We start from the raw sequence: 19,097 nt of genomic DNA, 5'->3' as shown, positions 1-19,097 counted from the left end.
ATAATTGTTTAAAATTATTCACCATCAGGAGAGACTGGAGAACTGAGGGACGGTACAGCCAAGGTAAGGCCTCTAGCTCTCTTACTTGTTAGTATGGAGAAAGTGGACAGGTATGAAAACTGACTGAGAAACAGCACAGAAGTGTTTACTCAAAAGTCTGAAGGGTTGGGGTATAGCTCAGTGGTAGCATGTGTGAAGCCTTGGATCCTAGCCCCAGAACTACAATTTTTTTAAAAGCTAGGCATGGTGGTACATGCTTGTAATCCCAGCACTTGGGAGGCTGAGCCAGGGGGATCACCTCGAGTTTGGGCCTGCCTGGACTATATAGTGAGTTCAAGGCCAACCTGAACTGCATACCGAGACCTTGCCTCAAAAAAACTGAAAAAAAGAAGAGAGTAAATTTTAAAATAAACAAAATATAAAAACACAGGGACACACAGAGCTGGAGAGGGGTTACTGGTTATGCCCAGCAGGGCATGGGCACACGGGAGAGGGCCTGCCCCTGTAAGAGGAGCTTGGAATCCAGGCCAGCAGGAGGGGGCACAGAGACTATTTCCACACAGTCTTTCTTCACCCTGCAGGGTAAGTTCCTTGAGGGTAAGGGACATGTCTGTAGTACTAGGTATGCCAGAGTCTGATTTAACAGGTGAAAATATGAGACACAGTTAAATGTGAATCCAATAAACAACAAATAAACTTTTAGTCCAACTGTGTCCCAAATGGGACATCTTAAATTCAGATTTAATTTGGCATCCTGTACTTTATTTAGCAACTCTCTGAATCACACAACACACACACACACACACACCACACACACACACACAAACACACACACACACAATATATATATATATATATATATATATATATATATATATATATATATATATATAAGGTGGAAGAGAAGGAAATATAACTGAGAAAAAAAGAAGATTCAAATTGAGAAATCAAACCACCTAACATTCCTTAGCAAGGTCACAAAGTTAACCTTTACTAAGCAGCTCTGTTTCCCTGCTGGAAAGATCTGTTATTAAACAGTCAAAGGGAGACGAGGACAAAGCTCGGGTCACCAGGCACACAAAGGCAACGTCCTACACCCCCATCCAATGCCACCATTACCACCCACTGACATCCACCACCTGGCTCCAACTGAAACAGAGAGACCGGCTGGCCTGGGACTGCCAACTCTTTTAGATTGGTGGGAAGGCAAAACATCTGCAAAAAAAAAAACTGTCCACTTCTTTGCTGACGGAATCTGGGCAAATCATCTGACTTTTCTAGAAAAGAGCCTATTTATAGTAGCAATCAAAACTATAAAATACCTACAAACACACTGAACAAAAACATGTGCCAAGCCTATATGAAGAAAGGAATAAAGTTTTACTGAAGAATATTTTTTTAAAAGACCCAAGAGAGGGCCAGGGATTTAGCTCAGTGGTTTCGCCACCTGCTACGCAAGCGCAAGGACCCGAGTTTGATCCCTGGTACCAAAAAAAAAAAAAAAAGACCAAAGAGAAAGTTGGAAATTATATCTTATTTAGAGTCTGCTTCTAAAGTCACTATGTGAGAAAAGAGATTTTTGGTTTTTGGTACCAGGGATCAAACTCAGGACCTTGTGCTTACAAGGCAGGCAGCAGTACCACTGAGCTAAATCCCCAGCCCGAGAATATTTTTTAGGAGAATATTTAGGATGTGGAAGGTATTTCAAAATATGATCCAAAGTCTTGAAGCCATAAAAGAGAAGAATGATAGGCTACGAAACAACTTAAAATTCCTCTACAATAAAGACACACTAGCAATAGCAACAGTCTAGGAGAAAATATTTGTAACAAAATACCAAAGATTCATATTGCTAATATGTTAAGGGTTCCTAAAATCCACTAAAAAGATAATCTAAAGAGAAACGATGTGCAAAACCTGTGAGGAGACAAGCTTTTGAAGACAATACACAAGTAAATGATAAACTGAAGATGCCTGGCCTCGCTAGGAATCAGCAAAACGTAATTCAATCAACCCTGAGAATATCAGCCAAGATATTAATGAAAATTAAGATGAGAGATCAAGTGGAGGTATCAGAGAAGGTGTAGAGAAAGAGGAACCCATTCATCAGTGGCAGGACAATAAATGTGTAATAGCTTTCAGAAAGGCAGGCTGGCAATGTCTACCAGAATTGATTGATTGATTGATTGATTTTGAGACAGGCTGGCCTTGAACTCACTATGTAGCCCAGGCTGGCTTCAAACTCACCACAATCCTCCTGCCTCACCCTCCTTAGTGCTGGGATCACAGGTGTGGGCCACCATGCCCGACTCTACCAGAATTTTGTTTTGTTTTGTTTTTGGTACCAGAGATCGAACTCAGGACCTTGCTCTTTCCAGGCAGGCGGTGGAACCACTGAGCTAAATCCCCAGGCCTCTACCAGAATTTTGGACTAGTGATCTCAAGTGTGGAATCCAACCCGGGAAGACAGTCACATTAAAAAAAAAACATAAGAAGGACATTTTTTAAGAAAGATGAGTTTATGGGGACAGAGACTTACCTTATTTGTAATATAGATAGATAATATAGATATAAATAATATTTTAAAACTTAAAAATTGAAACTTCCTAAATGTCCATCATTAAGGGAATAAAATTTTGTCATCTATTTCATGAGCTGCTGTTTAAAAGAATGTGATAGACACAAGTGTACCTGCATAAAGAGACTCTCATTATGAATTAAGGATTTTTTTCATTTGTCTGTTTTTGTTTTATTTTAGAATCAGGGTCTTGCTATGTAGCCCAGGCTAGCCTCCAACTTCTGAACTCAAGATTCTCCTGCCTCAGCTTCCCAAGAAGCTGAGACTACAGGCACAAGTCACAGTGCCCAGCTGTGACTAGATTTTTTAAGTTTTAAAAAAAGCGAGTTTATAATGATGTGTCTTAATATAAATGTGTGTTTGTAAAAAGTTAACCTAGATAAATCATTCTCCTGATTGTATGTTCACAGAATAAGGTCTGGGGCCGAGGATTTAGCTCAGTGGTTTCACCGCTTGCTGCGCAAGTGCAAGGACCTGAGTTTGGTCCCCGGTACCCAAAAAAAAAAAAAGAAGGTCTGAAAGAATGAATGGCACAGTTCTTTACTCTGCTACGCCCTGCAGACAGTGGCAGAACTGGCATGGCTGAAAGAGGACTTCTTATTCTTTATCTGGACTACTTATATATTACTTCCAAACTAAAAACAAAACAAAAACTTTCCTTTTCCTTGTTTAAAATTATTACCCTCAACATTTAAAGACGTTTTCTTTCTCTCTGTCTCTCTCTTTCCTTTCTTTCCAGGGGCTCAAATCCATGCCCTCATGCATGCCAGGAAAGCAGTTTACCGCTGAGCTGTGCCCCAGCCTGCCCTCATGGTCCTGCCTCTGCTCTAAGCAGAAGCGACCATGTCCCTGGACACACTGAGCACCCCGGGGGTGGAAACCAGCCTGGGATGGAGTGCCTCATTCTTTCCAGAACGCGGGTTCCCCCAGACTGGAACAGTGAGTGTTTCCACTGCTCACAAGAGTGGAATTCAAACGCTGGGCTGGCTGTCGACTCTACTGTTCCATAGCAATCACAAGGGGACCGGGACTGACAATCCGGGTAGCCGGCACAATGCAGTTTCCAGCAAGACAAGCGCAGCCTTTCTATGACTCAACTCGAAGACAACACGTGTGGGGCTCACAGGCCTCTTGGAACCAGTTAAAAAGCTGCATATTTGGTCATGTAGCTAGAGGGCTAAAAATATTCTTCATATAATTTCCACGGAGGGATTATTGCATGAAAGAATTTGTAGTTAAATAGGAGGAAATGAGAAGAAAAACAATGGGAGGAGGGAATGTCTCCCTCTTGAGCATGTTTGTTAGAGAGGTGATGTTTTGCAAGTTGGTTCTTTTTTCCAACTCAAGCTGTGCTCCTGGCATTTCTTCTCTAAGGACAAGTACTATGCATGGCCCTGCTCCAACAGCGTGCTCTGTAATTCCAGCAACATTTGCTTCTCAGAATTCAATTCCCAGCAATGCTAAAGATTCATTTGTATTTTAGAAGCTCCAAAATTGTAAGACTAAGTAGTAGGAAATAATCAAAAAAAAGATGGTCAAAAATAAACTCCCACATTCGAAGACATTTCTAAGGTACCTTTCACGTCTAAAGCGGGGACTTCATTCTGTCTCCCACCTCAGGCAGGAGGCTAGGTAATACAGGCAAATCTTTCCTTTCTGCCTTCTTCAATGTGTCTTTTTGTTGCACTGAAAGCAGGCAATATAGTTTCTGCCCTGGTTCCCTTAGCTCATCGAAGATAGGCTGACTTGTGAATAGCTGTTGAACTTGATGTGTCCACACTGAGACCACTCTGAGGGTCTGAGCTGTCATGTGGCTCCACCTACCTTCTACATACCTCTTTTTTAAAGCCAGGGTCACACTATGTATGTAGCCCAAGCTGGTCTTGAACTCATGAACCTCCTGCCTCAGCCTCCCAAATGCTAGGATTATAGGCCAGCACCGCTACACCTGGCTCACAGTACCATTTGTGTGTGTGTGTGTGTGTGTATTTGGTTTTTTTGAGACAGGGTCTTACTATGTAATTCAGGCTGGACTTGAACTCACTGTGTAGCCCAGGCTGGCCTCAAACTCACAGTGATCCTTCTGCCTCAGCCTACCGAGTTCTGGGATGACAGTCCTGCACCACCATCCCTGGCTCACAGTACCTTTTAAAAGCTGATTATATGTCTTCAATTTAAACAAACACAAAAAGCCCTATTAAAATCAGCATGGCAGCACAATAGTTAGCTAAGTATTTCCTTCCCTTGACCTGCGTTAGGGTCACATCTGAAGCTGTACTGGTCAGGACTGGCCAGAGATGCTTTGTAACAATGACCCCAAGATCTCTACTACGGTTTGTCTCCCTGAGGGTCCGTGTGTTGGAGGCTGAGTCCTCACTGTGGTGCGGCTGAGAGGTGGGCTCTTTAAAAGGCGGGGCCTAGTGGAGACTCTTTTTAGCGTCACTGGAGCTTTGCGGGACTGTCACTTGAAGGGAGTTTTCTCGGGAATGAGTTGTCATACAAGCCTGAGCCTGGTCCCACATGGAGACATGAACACAAGCTCTCACCATTGCTCTGCACCATGTGTTACAACGGTGAGGGCCCTCACCAGACCTGACCTGATGCAGACTTGATGCCTGTGAGCGGCTAGCACTGTGAGCTAGACAAACTTCTTTTCTTTAGCTCTCATTCTAGCAACTGACACTTTCTCCTCGCCCAGAGTAGCTGGAGTTTATTTCTCACTCGTCCAAGTCAACAGGGGTCCTCTGATTTCTGAAGGCCCGGAGGCATCCATTCTGACAGAGCAGTCCCTGTCTCAGACTTTGCTGGACGCCGCCAGCAAGCAACACCACCAGGCTTTAGCTCTGGTTTTGTCCACTGGCAGGTCTATAAAAGATATCAGAGTATCTGTTGCAATGGTTGGATACATTGTTTACTGGAAAAAAGCTGTTGACAAAAAGCATGTGCCCTAGAATCTCATTTTAGTACCCCACACGTGGTATATATAAGCCCCCTGTGAAGGTCAGCACCACCAGGATGGGGGTGGTTCCCTGTTTTATTTGTACCATATCCCCAGGCAATGAATATATGTGCACTGCAGAAATACAATGTTTGCATGGGAAAAAACGTCTGGATATGCAATTTTGTGTGCAAATATATTCAACAATGGTTAACCAAGGGTATCGGGTTAGCGGGTATTTTCTGGTAGACTTGTATTTTTCCCATTCTGTAAGGAAAATGCATTGCTTTTGTATTGGGAAGACAATGACATCTTTCACAATGATGGCTGAGCTGCTACCTCCGCACACCCATCTTGAATCTGTTGGGAAAACAGCCTTCTGAGATGCAGTTACCATACCTTCCTCTCCTTTCCAACTCCAGTTCCATTACTTCAAGTTCAGATCCACCATCCCCCACCTCCACAAAGATTTTAGGGCATCGGGCAAATCAGAAGCAGCTCCTCTTTAGACAGCTGGGGACCCTGGATTTTAATCTAGTCCTTTCTGCCACACTGGCACAATTTCCACACACTTATCGAAGCAGGATATTTAGAAAGACTGAATATCATGTGCTTGCATCCTAAGTTAGAGAGCATAAAACTTGAAAGCTGGGAAGGAGAATTAAAACTGGAGCTCTTAAAAGATGCAAATTTATTTCTGAGACTCGAGATGGAGGATACGACAGCTGTGGCATTCATCTTTCCAGTGATGGGTTAAGAATATTTAAAATTCACAGTCAGCAGCCTAGCCTCTTTGATTCCCAGAAATTGGTGAGCTCTAATGCCCGCTCAGCCCTAGAATAGGCTCTTTAAGACACGGGGCCATGTGGATCCCCCATCTGTAGGGAATATGTTCCACGACTCCCCAGTGAATGCCTGAAACTGTGGATAGTACTACATTCTATATACACCATGTTTTTCCTACACATGCACACCACTGATACAAGTTTAACTGATAAATTAGGCACCAAAAGAGAGTAACAGTAATAATAAAATAGCATAATTATAATAATATGTTGAAGTTATTTAAAGCTTATGAACTGTTTACTTCCGGAATTTTCTATTTCATATTTTCAGACTGCACTGAATGGTAACTAAAGCCATGGATACAGAGGGGTGACTATACAGCAACAAAAACCACCACACACCCAGCCACAGGGACACACTGCACCAGGTGCTGAGGGAAAGGGGCCTGGCACACACAGTTATGCAATGTGTGGTGCCATTTAATGATGTGTAGATGGCATAAAACCTGTCTCAGGGGTTAGAAGTCAGAACAGTGGTTGTCCTGGGATGCTGTGAAATAAGAATGGTCCTCGTGGTGGGTTCTAGGGTGCTGGTAACACTCTATTTCCTGACCTGAGTGGAGTTATTGTATAAGTTTCTATACCAAACACTAAATTAGCACAGATGTGGTGGACTAACGCAATAGAAATTTATTCTCTTAAAGTTCTAGAAACCAAAAGTCAGAAATCAAGGTGTCAGCAGCGCCATACTCCTCGATCTGGTTCTGGGGTCTCCTGAGTGCCAGTGGCCAAAGCTGCCTTCCTTGCTTGGTTTTCTCTGTCTGTCTGCCTCTTCTCCTTGTGGTAAGGATGCCTAACATTAGACTTAGGGCCCCCCCAGGTGGTCCAGAACGATCCCATCTTCTCTTCTTTGAATTATGTCTGCAAAGCCCTCCTTCCAAATAATATGATACTGGCTGCTTTGGGGAGTGTCTCTTCTGGGGGCCACTGTTCAACCAACTACAGCTGCCTGAGTGTGAAATTTACCCACAATACACATATCTCTGACTGTATGTTATAGGTCAGTAAGGAAATTTGTTTGTTTGGTTGGTTGGTTGTGGTACAAGGGATTGAATCCAGAGCCTTTGCACTAAACTGTATCCCAACCCCTCTTTTATTTATTTATTTTTATTTTATTTTATGAGACAGGGTCTCACTAAGTTGCCCAGGGTGGGTTTGAACTTGTGATTCTCCTGCCTCAGCCTCCCAGAGTGCTGGGATTACAGATATGCACCACCATACCCAAATAGTAAGGAATGTTTTAAAGGTCATTTTATAACTTCTCAGAAACACACGTGTTATTCTCCATGAGGTACACATCTAACAAAAAAAGGACTACTATTCTTGTCATTTCACTGGCACGCAGCCAACAGAGTTTTTGGCTTCTCACAATATCTCACCCCATCTCTGATCTTACTAGAATGTACCAAAACCTCGCAGCTACTTAACACATAGCTTTTCTTATCTGACTTCCCTGCTGCCCAAAGAGCTGAAATCCTTGAACAAATTACAAACCAGAGAGGATCCAGCTGGGCTCCACAGCAGGTCAGCTCGGAGAACCAGGCTATAATTTTTGACAGATGTTAGTGAACTTGGGGGTTCCTGGTGTGTGCAGTCGGTGCCTCCTCCAAGCCCAGACCACAAGGCAGGCAGCCTGTGCCCAGCGCCCGGATGACCCAGAGCACATTTCTTAATGTGACTCATGCCGGCTCCCACATCTGGCAGATCTGGCTTGCATCACAGTGCTCGGTGTCCTGTGGATTCCTGGGAACGCGCTGCCCGGAGTCCTGTGCCCCAGCTGCAGCGGCTGGCCGCGTTCACACGGCTGCCTGCGTCACTGGCGGCCACACTGAGGAGCTGGCTCACGCTCCAGTCCCAGAGCTGAGCCTGCGGAGAGGAGGCGCCTCCCTCTCGCTTTCCCTAGGGCCTAGCAAGTGACCAGGGAAGAGAAATGCTGTGCCCCCGGGACAAGACTGCATTCTCTGGTTTTCCACACCTACACCCCCTGGCACCTAATCCAACCACATTAACCGTGTTAATCAGGAGATGGAAAAAACCCTGAGCCATTCACATTCTGCTGAGAGGAGGAGAGAAATAAGTGTAAAGTCTGAAAGCGTTCAGGGCACAAGGAAAGCAGAGGCAGTACTGAGCGGTTACAGTTTTCCTGGCGGCCAAGGCCGGGGCTCCACCGGAACCAGACCTCTGTTGTGCTCACTTCCCAGACAGTCCCTACCCGCCTCCCTGGGTCCACGTTCTTCCTTCTTATTAACTGCGAGGGATCCTCTAAGATCTTTATTTTATAACCTTTTATTCCAGGTCAGAACTGCCCTAAGGCTGCTTCTGGTGCAGCCAAGACTTCCAGTAGTGCCCCGGGGGCTCGTCTTATCCACATCTCTTGAACACCGGAAGCTGGAAGGGGATGACGTCCCTCTCAGTTCCCACCAGCTCCACCTGTTCATTCACACAGTCACAGGGCATGAGAACCAGGGGGACATTTTTAAACTATCATTCATTTCATTCTTCTAACTGGTTTGCTGATACCTGTTCTAATTTTAAAGCCAGGATTTAAAAAAAATTTCTAAACTTGAGATCCTGACAAGTGAAGTTATCCATCATCCTTAGTTAGATAACGATATACACAAAAGTGTAACATAGGTCTTCCTGTTTGTGGTTCCAAATGACATCATGCAATGTTGTTTAAAACAACAACAACAGTGTGTGAGCTGGGCAGAGTGGTGCACACTTATAATCCCAGCACTTGGGAAGAGAATCGCTGTAAGTTCAAGGCCAGCCTGGGCTACATAGAGAGTTCAAAGCCAGCCTGAGTTACAGAGTGAGAACCTGTCTCAAAAAACCAAATCCAAAACAGACAAACAACAACAAAAAATCAGGATTGGGGCTGGGGTAGCTTAGGGTAAAACCAACCAGAAAAGCCTATTTCCAAAAGTCTTTTTTGTTTCTGTTTTTGTACTATGGATTGAACCCAGGGCCTTTGCACTGAGCTACATACCGAGACCTTTTTTTTTTTCTTTTTTTTTAGATAGGGTCTTGCTGAGTCCCTAAATTACCCAGGCTGGGCTCAAACTTCTGATCTTCCTGGCTCAGCCTCTCAGAGTGCTGAAATTATAGGTGTGTGCCACCATGCCCGGCTATTTCTAAGTCTTTAAATTATCTATAAAATTTATAAGTATGTTCTAAAGAAATAACCAGAAAGAAAGCAAAAAGAAAGGAACAGAGAAAATATTCTGGCCCAGTTATTCACCTGGGTAATGGAACACAGGTAAATACACACAAGATTTTCTTGAAGACTTCCAAAAATTTCCCATACCCAGGGCAGGCCTCAAACCAATTCAATCAGAATTTCTTTTTTGTTTTTCGTTTGTTTTGTTTTTTGGGACAGGCTCTTGCTATATAGCCCAGGCTGGCCTAGAACTCACAGCAATCCTCCTGGCTCAGCCTCCCTAGCATTGGAATTACAGGTTTGCACCACCACACCTGGCTTAAATCAAAATTTCTAGAGGTGAGGTTTGAACTTCTTGGACATCAGTGAGCAACCAGGTGATTCTCATGTGAAGCATCACTGATTTCGAGTTTAGCTACAGCTGTGTAGTGTAGCTTCAAACTGTGGTCTTCGAAAAAAGAAAAGGAAAGGGGAGGAGTCACTTATATGACTGCAACTTCAGTTTATTCTGTCAAACTTTATGTGTGTTGTGGGGAAAATCAGAGGTAAGGTCAAGCTAAGAAGTTCTATTTGGGTGAACTTGGCTTGAGTTATGGCCTCCCTTTCCCACTAGACCAGTGATGAGAGAGGCCTGAGGGAAAGGGAGACAGAACCTGCAATCTCATCTCATACTCTGAAGATTCTCAGGGTACTCTTCTTAAAAAAAAAAAATCCCATTACTATGTGATCCAACAATTCTAATTCTGAGCACACACCCCAAAGAAGAGAAAGCGAAGACTTAGGCATTTGTACACCCATGTTCCATGGCAGCACTGTTCACAATAACCGAAAGGAGGCCACCTGAGCGTCCTAAGGGACGAATGGATAAACAAAATGTGGTACAGGGAGAAAAGGGAATTATTTATTATTCAGGCTTAAAAAGGAATGAAATTCTGACACATGCTGGCATGTGGATAAACCTTGAGGACATTATGCTAAGTGAAGTAAGCTAGAACAAGGGACCGATATTGATTCTTCGAAGATGAGGTCTCTAGGGTAGAGGCCCTAGATGGTTATTGTTTAATAGGTACAGAGTTTCCATTTGGGAAGACAGAAATAACTCTCTGGATGGATGGTTCCAATCATAGAACATCACTATGAATATACTTAATGCTAATGAACTCTGCGCTTTAGAATGGTTCAAATGGTAAATTTTTTTTTTTTAACTTTTAAGGGTTAAGATGGCTATTAGATTTTTTTTTTACCTCAACTTCAAAAATTGAACAAAAAATGGGGCCCAATGCGTGTCTGTCACTCAAGTTCCCTCAGATTTTGGTGAAGATTACTGAGGACAAAGTCCCCAAGGCGGATGTGTCCGAGCCTGACATGGCCCAGCCAGTGGAATCTACTTGGCAGGACCGGCTGACAGGAGAAAGATTTACAGTGCCAGAGCCTCGCCACTCTCGGGGCATGCAGAAGGCCGGCCGGCAGACTGCTGCGTTCACAGCATGTAACAACCAGCTGCCAACTTCCACACAGCACAAGGTGAATTCCAATGTGCTCCAGGCCCGGCATGAGTCAACTGATGCTCAGTTCCCAAATAACTTTATCACAGAGCTGTCTTGTAATTCCCCAATGAAGTAATGAGCTTATTTATTAGTTTAGAAATCTCTGGTTTTCTCTTTAATGGGTTGGCTTAACTATATTTTTAAAGAGGGCCTTCTCTTTCATCTTTTCTTTCCTTTTTGCTTAGTATCTTAGATGCTAAGAAAGACTTCAGCAAGGAGAAAATCCCTCCTGCAGTGGCTCTTTGGAGCTGCTCAGTAATCCAAGCCTTTCAAGTGAGTAAGCTTTCTCCTTCACTGAAGATCCCAGGCCCAGGCATCAGAACTCTGGCAAGGCATCTAAATAAACTTGTCACGTTCCTCTGGCCTCAGACTGGTGGCCCGGAGCAGGGTTCACACTTGGCCTAGAAAGTCTGTCCTGATGATTCATCATGAAGTCCCAAGTTTGGCAGCTGGAAAAATTTAAACTTTCCTCTTTCCAGAGTTTGCAAATTAACAGTTCCACCAGGAGTCGATTTTTCACCAGGAATTGGATGAAGCACCTCTTACTTGGGGATCCTGCTGACCTCAGATGGACCCGGAAATACTCACTTGTTTCTCTGACATTGTTTTGCAAAATAAAAAGAAAAATGTTTTGAAACCTGAGCAATAACAGAAAAGGGAAATGGTTTTTGTCTGTGGTGGTAGTGGGTGACCTAACTTAAAGGGTGTGATTCCTTTTGTGATAAAGTTCTAACAAGTACTCGTATGCTGTTGGTTTTCTTTCTTAGCTATTTAAGAATGAGTTTTACAATATTCTCTAACATGGAAGATGCCACTTCTGGGATGGGGGAAGACTGCCTAAAGGGTAAGAGGGAAGCTCCTAATTCCCCACCCCCACCACTCCAAATGCTTAGACACAGTTCAGTCAACTGTATGCCTCATTATGTAGCCAGGTTCAAAACATACCCTTCCTCCCTCCTCCCAGCCTCATGCTTGCCCCATCTGCTTATCCTTGGATAGAAAGGAGAAGACCCAGGGACTGAGGATGTGGCTCATTGGTAGAGTGCGTACCCAGCATGTGCAATGCCGTGGGTTGAATTCCCAATACTGCGGGGAGGGGACTCCCTTGCTCACGATTACTACTCATGCTTCATGACTTCCACAAGGTCCTGGAACCATGAGGTGGACCGCAGAATATGTGGCCAGCACTATTCCAGCAGGACACTGGTGCCACTTCAAATCACTGTCATCAGGGCCAGGGATTTAGCTCAGTGGTTCCGCCACCTGCCTTGAGTTCGATCCCTGATACCAAAAAAAAAATCACTGTCATCTTCTATTAGGACTTTGCAGTCAGACACAAGCTTAGCAAAACTACACAAAGACTTGCCATGTGAGCTGGAAAGAAAGGAGTATTTTTCTACCATTACTCATTAAAGGCATGCTAAGCATCACATGTTATATATCAGCCTATTCCCTTCTTTGCCCATAGGAGAGAGTTCAGCTCATAAAATAAACACTATCATCAATATATACTGACTGTTCATTATATATATAGCCCAAGACTAAGATAATATACTATTTCCAAAACACTGCCAAGACACTCAGAACAGTTTTTGGCACATTCAAACAGCAGCATGACTATAAATTATGTAAAGGGAGAATTTCTTAGTGCATTTCAGAAAAAATACAATAAAAACCACTAGCAACAGAATTTGGTGCTCAACAACCCTCATAGGTAGTTTCAGTTTCATCAATTGCAACTTTTGATATTTTATTTGATGCATCCCAGAAGCATCACTAAAAGAATAATTGTAACACTGCTTCTAAATTCAATGAGAGTGGTTACATTTTTATGACAGAGTAACATTTCCAGGTCTATTCTTTAATACACAAGTTATTAAATCCACAGTCCCTTAATCCACATTGTAGGCTAATCTAATGCATTCAAGCCATCCTCAAAAAGCCATCCTTCAGCTCCTGGTTCACACCATATGATAGCAGTTGCTTTTCTTTTCTTTTCCTAAGGAGTCATCTTTTCCCTCTTGACATCTAAAGAGCCATCTTTAATAATATTTCCCTGTAGCTCCAGTGTCCCTCAACTCTTGACATTCCAGACTGACTTGGCATGTCAGTTCTTCACCACCAGTACGCCCGCTGACATGCCTGAACAGCTATAGCAACACATAGCTTCCAGGCACACAATCCTAGCTCACAGCCTGGCAGATGTCCTACTAGAAAATCCACAAATCCAGATGAAAGTATACGCATCTACGATTTCCAGCATGCTCCACATGCTTCCCACTATGCCTATGACAAACAGTCCCACTGGTGTGACCACCAGGAGGTGGACACATCTGATATGTAATGAGATGGACACGCAGGTGGTGAGGAACAAGGACCCTACACTGTTCAGGTTCGAATCATGGCTCTGCCATCCCTCACCAGGTAAGTTGCCCCGCCTCTCTGAGTCTTCTATTTCCTTCATTTGTAAGGTAGAGATACTAAAGGTAACCTCTTTTTTGGCACAATAGCCAAGAGTCAAAAGAAGCTCTAGTATTTAAGTGTGGTATTAAAATCAATGGACTTCCTTCACTTCCCAAGTTCCCCTATTTTCTCTCCCCATTTCTTAGGTTATTGGATGAATATTTTTACAGATCCAGGCTAACTGGCAAAGTAAGAGCCAGTACGTTCTAAGTATGTTCTAAATAAATTAGGGCTCCACTGCCTTAACTATTTTTCAGAACAAGGTCAAATGTAAATTAACAATGACAGCAACCCCAAGAGAACCATACCAGGACTGAAGTAAACATGAATGATGTGATGTCAATACAACACGGTCCCAATTTAGAACAAAACATTTCAACACAAGCTTAGGCTTTTAATCTGGGAATTAAAAAAAAAAAAGTTGTCTACAAATGACGGCAAGCTTAACAGAATCTAAGGAGGCAAAATTAGAGTAGGAATCATCCTCAGCTTTCTGAGATGGATATCATTCCCAACACACAGGCAAGAGGATGGAATGAGAAAGGTTAGCAGGAATAATAAAACAACAGCTACCACATGTTAACCAACTGTGCTCGTTAGATCATAAAACTTCCTATCCTTCAGTGACAAATAGAGCCATGTTTTCAAAAACTAAGATCTATATGGTTTTCAAATTTAAAAAAAAACAACAACAGTAGTATGAATTCCCCAAGACTTGCAAGCTACCAACCCAGGGTGCTGGTCAGTCCTTCAGTGCAAACTTACAAATAGATGGGCCGACAGATTTACAGTCTTTGAAATCAATAAACCTCCAGGACATAAAACATCTCAAAAAATGTTGTAATAATTAAACCAGAACGATGCCCTCAAAGTGGCAGCTCATTCTCAATGAACTCCACAGAGCTGAAAAATCTGATGCAAGGCAAAAGATATGCAAAATTTAATCCAATTATGAAAAAGATCACAAAGGATAAGAAATTGTGAGATTTCACTTCTCAGCATTCTGAGGAACAGTTAGCAAAAAAATCCTTTATCTATAGATGTTTGGGCTATTAAACTTCCTAAAGAACTGGCTGCAAGTCCCATTTCTGCCTGAAATGGGTTTATTATTAATATAAATCAAGAAATGCCTCTCATCCTCCCTGCAGATGTTCTGCAGGCAAAACATCCAGAGATGAGTGGGTCGTCACTTGTACTTCACCCCAGCCCAAAGCCATCACGCCTACCATGTAGCAGGCACCAGCCAAGGGTGTGGGGTTGGAGACCAGGGGAGTGAAGTTAGAGCCATGAGTCTTAATTTGGCCACAGATGAACTCTGGAACTCTTATGGGTAACCTACCTCCCCATGTCTCAGTTCCTCACCCGCAAAATGTGACAACTACCATAGATCACACAACTTTTAAAGTCTTTCCCAGCTGTTGAAATCTTTATTTCTATAATAAGCACAATTTACAAAACAGCAATTTTCAAATCCAGGTTTCGTGTGCAATCATTCTTGACATATGAGGCTCCCCAAACCTGACTTTCCTAAAAGGACCACAAAAGCCCCAAATGGTTCTTGATGTTCTTCAAATACTGCATCTTGAAGAATACTAGAGAGACACCAAATAAGGGGTATATAGACCACTATGTTTTAAGGGACCACATCCCAGGTGGGTTAGAGACCAAATTCCACCATTTGACTTTCAAAAGTTTTATGCATAAAACCAGAAAAAAAATTCAATTTTATTAACCTAAACTCCACAGAGTTGAAAAATCTGATGCAAGGCAAAAGATATGCAAAATTTAATCCAATTGTGAAAAAAGATAATGTATTGTCTAATTATTAAAAATATATTAAAGATAGTAAAATTTCTGTCTATATTTTAGGTTTGCTGTTAAAATAAGTCTAGAAATAGGGCCAGGGATTTAGCTCAGTGGCACCATGTCTGCCTCGCAGGTACAAGGTCCTGAGTTCGATCCACGGTAGCAAAAAAAATGTAATAATCATAAGTCTAGAAATAAATACCTGTCCTGAGATGATTGGATTAAAATACTATAAAGCCATGTTTATAAATTTTTATTTAAAAGATAGTTCTTACATTATGAAGTCAAGAGTTTCCTTTAAATCTTAGCTCTCTAGACAGGCGTAGTGGCGCACACCTATAATGCCAACATTTGGAAGGCTGAGGCAGGAGGATCACCGGGAGTTCGAGGCCAGCCTGGGCTACACATTGAGTTCAAGGCCAGCCTGAGCTACATAGTGAGACCCTGTCTCAAAAAACAAAAAAGCAAAACAACAACAACAACAAAAACTTAGCTCTTTCAAGATACTTTGTATTAAATATCACTATGTATTAAACAAGGAATTACAGTAAATACCAACAAAATGAAGATCAGCAAGAGCTTAAAATTGTCAGGTCGGTAGACAAACATGATTCAGTCCCTGTATGGTGTAATGGGCAGTCGTGCTACCCCAAAATGCCACAAAACTCGAGGAATTTCACTTCTTCCAAAAGTACAAATAACCCTGGTAGTTCAGGGCCTTTAGCAGTCCTCTCCACGCCCTTCTGTCTATTCTTCTAGCCGATGGCATTCTTACTGGTCCCATTTTTCAACCAGATTTTCACTCCCTGGCAGAGCAGTGCACACACTGTGTGCTTCTTCTGTATGTTTAATCCCTGAAATAAATGCCCTCTGAAGACATCTATCCTATAACTCTAGTGCCTTAAATGTTTATATTATTTTTATTATACAGGTAACATAGTTAGCAAAGACTGAGGATGGTCCAACAAAATTCATTCTTCTTCTTTCCTAGCAGAGTCTCACAGATGTCCTGAGGGTTTTGTTCTCACCTGCCCTGCAGCTGGCAGTGGGGTAACAGTCACCGAACTGTGTCCCTGCCGAGGGACAGGAGCGAAAGTGATATGGTCCACTTTGGGACCAGGGCCTTGAGACAAGAAGTATGCCTCTCCCGTGGCCACTCTCCCTTCCCATGACAGCTGCAGCCCCTCAGCCCTGTCTCACCCATCCAGAGGATGACAAGAGCCCAATGAATGGAGAAGCCACGGGCAGGAAAAACCTGAACCTGGGTCCACACAAATCCAATGGAACAGAGCCACTTGCCCACCTAAAACGCCCTCCTCATACTGTTAAATGCAAGCGATTCATTCCTTTCTTCAAATCACAGTACTGTTGGGTGTCTTGCTCAGCAGCTTGACCTTCTGCTATGACTAATTCATGCATATTTATAGTGCAGAAGATGAGAAAATATGTGAAGCAGAAGAAAAGTCACCTTTGATCCTATATCCCTAAATAACTACTATGAATATTTTGTGTTAGTTTCTTCTAGGTTTTTCTCGATGCCTACAAAAAGCCACATATGCATTTTTTCTCCAGAAATGAAACCATACTAGATTATAACCTCTTTTATTTAATGTCATCTTCTATCTAATGTTGATACTTTTTCAAATCAAAAATATGTATCATTTAATGGCTGTATAATATTTCATTGCTTGGATCTACTAGAATTTATTAAACTAATCTTTCATTGTTGGACTTTAGGGTTTTTTCCTTTTTTAAAAGTTCTGTCATGAGGGCTGGGGATGTAGCTCAGTGGCACCGTGCCTGCTTTGCAAGTGCAAGGTCCTGAGTTTGATCCCTGGTACTGAAAAAAAAAACATTCTGTCATGAACAATAATGCAAAGAACATTCTTGTACATAACTTTAAGATATATGAAATTTTCTTTCCTTCTAGGTCTCTAGTCTCTTTTTCATTTGTGGGGAGGTTTTTTGTTTTTTTTTTAATTTAATTTTTTTGGGGGGGTACCAAGGATTGAACTCAGGACCTTTCTATTGTGAGGCAGGAGGCAGAACCACTGAGCTAAATCCCCGGCCCGGTTGTTTATATATTTTGAATACGTCCTTGCACACAAAGCTCTCCTCTCTTTTTGGGTACTTGCATGAAGTCATGTCTGAGAGCTATCTGCAAGGCTGAACTGATTCATTGTATTTCTGGACCAATTCCCATTTCTATTTCATCACTCATAGACAACCTGGAAACCAAACAAGGTTCCAGCTTGTCAGCAATACGATGAATAAAGGACTCCCTAGGCAGTGTAGTTCTGGGTTTTGTTTTTTGTTTTTTTAACGCTGGGGATTGAACCCATGGTCTCACACATGCTGGGCAAGTGCTCTACCACTGGTTGCACCCACAGTCCCAGTCCTGGTTATTAACAAGCACTAAAAGGGAAGATGTAGGAGACCTTGTTGCCTGCTGACAAACCTTGATCTACATCTGTGTTGCCAATTACTTGTTCAACAAACCTGTTACTTTTTTGGAAATAATAAATAATTCAGAGAAAGTCATTTTGAATCCTCTGACATCTGTTGCTTGTGTGACTCTGAATTATTCATCAGTGAGCATAAACAGTATTAATTAAAGAAAAGTACTGAGGCAAACCATTGAAATAGAAATGAACAGTGCAGAAGAAAATGCCTTCACTCAAAGCATGGTTCTCATGTCATTGACAAATATCTCAAAGAACACACCAGTCCTTGGCATCTAAAGGACTGTACATTTAGAAATCAGGAGGCAGGATATAATAATAAGTATTATTTCATGTTTCCAAATTTGTATGTTTCCCTTTCAGAAAAAAAAGGTTACAATCTTTGAGTTGGTCTCTTTCAGTGTTCTGCTGTCTTGTCCTCATCTCAGAGGACCATTATGGTGCTCAAGGAAATAGAAAAGTCTTCAAACAGGTTCAAGAGAATCACAAGAATAAGTATCAGGAATCAAATCCTCTTTTGCTCATTTGTAAACTGAGATACATATTAATGGCAGAGCCACCCCTTCCCCATTAAGGATGGCTCAATTACTGTAGCTAATGATTTGTTTCCAGGACAACTTTGACACTTCCTTTTGACAAGCCTGTTCTTATGGTAAAGAGCAAAAAGAGAAAAATCTTACAGCCTGGTCTAGTCCCCATGGATGACCACTGGCAAGTCGTTTAATTCTTCCCCTCTCCAGGCTATTGGCTCCATGGGAGGCTAACCCTGCAGTAACACCCTGGCTTGTGGAAGAGGCCTGCTGAATATGTGAATGTGCAAGGAAGGTGTGAACAGAAGGAAATGTGCTAAGGAATTTACAAAGCACTGTTGGTAAACAAGTCCCTCGAGAGCTAGGGCCAGGCGGTGTCTCACTAGGCTAGCAGGGAATGAGACTCTCACAAAAGTGCACTGGGAAGCAGCGAGCTAAATGCAGAAGGTAGTCTAAGCCCAGAGATTTTCAGAAAAACTTGTTTCTTTGTGCTCTGGTGAATAGCTCAGGGTTGCTTGACACCAAGGTAACCTGGCCGGCTCCTTCCACATGAAGCTACCAACTGTGGGGGGCGGGTTGCTGTGGGCAACAGAGGAGAAACACAGGGCACGGGAGAGGAGCACTGTGAAAAGAGACTGAAGAAAGGGCAGTTTGGGGTCCTTTCAAACCTCTGGATTCAGAGGAATGACGAGCACTGGCAAGGTCTTGGGACCACGGCAGCTCCAATGAATGGCTTCTGTGCATGTAATTAGCACTCCAGTCTCTCCA

General features: G+C 42.7%; 1 protein-coding gene and 1 long non-coding RNA gene across 2 annotated transcripts in view; both read right to left on the bottom strand.

Annotated features, from left to right (window-relative positions):
• Pitpnc1 (phosphatidylinositol transfer protein cytoplasmic 1) overlaps positions 1–19,097 on the bottom strand; it is a 273,815-nt gene that overhangs the window by 182,434 nt on the left and 72,284 nt on the right. The gene's annotated exons all lie outside the window — the stretch shown is intronic.
• Positions 903–19,097, bottom strand: part of LOC110346824 (uncharacterized) — a 32,001-nt gene continuing 13,806 nt past the window's right edge. The window contains exon 3 of the long non-coding RNA XR_002391076.2: positions 903–12,349. This is a non-coding gene — a long non-coding RNA (uncharacterized LOC110346824). The remainder of the gene's footprint in view (positions 12,350–19,097) is intronic.

The sequence above is a fragment of the Heterocephalus glaber genome, unplaced genomic scaffold, assembly GCF_053883595.1.
Source record: "Heterocephalus glaber isolate CG9 unplaced genomic scaffold, H.glaber_assembly_v1.0 deba00000937, whole genome shotgun sequence".
Taxonomy (NCBI): Eukaryota; Metazoa; Chordata; class Mammalia; order Rodentia; family Bathyergidae; genus Heterocephalus; species Heterocephalus glaber.
This window is presented reverse-complemented; position numbering and strand designations above follow the sequence as displayed.